Below are 1,978 nucleotides of genomic sequence, written 5' to 3'. Positions count from 1 at the left end.
CTGGGGTCTGGCAGACACCCCTCCGGCCGGCCGGGCTGCACCCCACAGGCTGGGGCCCTTCTGGCCCAGGAACCCGGGCTCTGCTCCGCTCCGGGCTCCCGGGAAAGGCGGGAAGTGGACAGATGTTCCGGCTGATGCTGCTGGATACACCGAGCCCAGGCTGGGTTCTCTCCGGGTTCTGCGCAGGCCTCTGCTGCAGGGAGCACCGAGGGGAGAGCAGGCCCAGGATTCTGGCCAGGCTGGGAAAACCGGAAACCCCAAAGCCTCCTTCCTCCTGCTCCCAGCCTGCGCCCCTGGGACGGGGGATGGATTGCGACTGTCGGACAGAGACACAGACGAGGCCTCCCTGACCCTCCCTTGCTCCTCCTAAGTGGCTTCCTGGTCCCTTTCTCCCAGCACAAAAGTAAAACACTGACCGCCCCTGACGGCTTCCTGGCCTCTGGGAACCTGGGGACGCCCTAAGAACCTGGAGGTGCGCTGTGCTCCCTGAAACCTCCCCAAACCAGAGGCGAGGAGCAAAGGGGAATTTCTCCACCTGGCCAAAGTTCGGCCCCTTTCCTGCAAAGTCACCCCGAAAGCACCTGCCGCTCTTGGGCTCCACGGAACTGACAGCTCAGAGCCCTCTTCCAGCCTATCCAGGGGTCCTGCGACCAACCTGCCCTCTCTCTCCTCTCCTCTCCTGGGGACCCCAAAAAGCCAGGCCCTCGTCCTCTTCCTCCTCCTCCTCTTCCTCCTCCTCCTCCTCAGAAAGTCTTTTTTATTTTAATTTTTCAGAACAGCCTTCTTCAATCCAGAAAGCAAAGCTCAGTTTTCTTTCAGAGACAGGAGTGTGTGCGTGTGTGTGTGTGTGTGTGTGTGTGTGTGTGTGAGCGTTGGGGGGGGGAGAAAAATAAAATGATGAGGAATAAAAGTGATGAATTAGCCGCTGCTTTCGGCACTGATAAATCAGCCTGGGGAAGAGGTCTGCCGATCAATTCCAATTAGACGCGAATATGCTAAGTAAAGCTCCGGGCCCAGCCTGGCCAGTCGCGGCTTCATTACGGGCTGTGTGTGGATTTCTTTCACAAGCCGTGTAATCTGATTTCCTTTTGATTTCCATTACAGACAGTGAATAATGACATTTAATTTAGCTGTGCGCCATAAAGCCACAGATATTTGTTGTAATTAAATTACGGCCTGCCCCTCACCCCCGCTCTCATAACTTCCCATTATAGCCTGACAGCTGGGTGATAGAGGTTTCCACTACAACACGAAAATAAAAGGTTAATAAGGCCCAGGTTCCGGCGGACGCTCAATTTATTTACACCAAATTTCCACCGTAAATTGAAACTCTATCTTTTAACAACGCAGGACGGACCTTCGCGGGGAAAGCGCGACTCAGATCAGAACCAGAAAGGCGGCGGCGAGGCCTTTTCTCCCTGCCCCTGCTCCTCTGGGTCCTCCTCGTCCTCCCGGTCCTCCCCGCGGGCCGCCGCCTCCTCCTCGGTTGCACTAATTGATTTTTATGAGCACTTTTCCGAGGCCTCTGCAGGGCAGGACGCTTTCGGCACAGAAAATGACGCCTCCCCTCCCCCTCCGCCGACGACCCGTCCCGCGTGCTTTATTATGATTTACAGTCGTTAATTTTTAATTTGCCCCTACACCGCTGAGTCTTCCTTTGGGCATCACGGACACGCGCGCGCGCGCACACGCACACGCGTGGCCCGACCCGGGCCCAGACCCCGGCAGCCTCGCAGCCCGCTTCCTGCAGATTTTGGGAAGCCGCAGAACAGATCCCTCGGCTGCGGCACTATCCCGTAATAGACTACTGCAAAGAAATAGTGCGGAATTCAATTACAAGTAATTTATTTTTATAGAAACACTACATCAAGGCCCGAGAGGTTATTACAGACCCCTGGCAGGAAGACACCGGGCCTGACATAAAAGTTGACACCGCCCGGAGCGAAAGTTTAATCTTCTGATTAATTGATACGGCCGG

The sequence above is a fragment of the Fukomys damarensis genome, unplaced genomic scaffold (genome assembly GCF_012274545.1).
Source record: "Fukomys damarensis isolate Sample0158 unplaced genomic scaffold, DMR_v1.0_HiC HiC_scaffold_39, whole genome shotgun sequence".
In the NCBI taxonomy this organism is placed as follows: domain Eukaryota; kingdom Metazoa; phylum Chordata; class Mammalia; order Rodentia; family Bathyergidae; genus Fukomys; species Fukomys damarensis.
Note: the sequence above shows the minus strand (reverse complement) of the source record.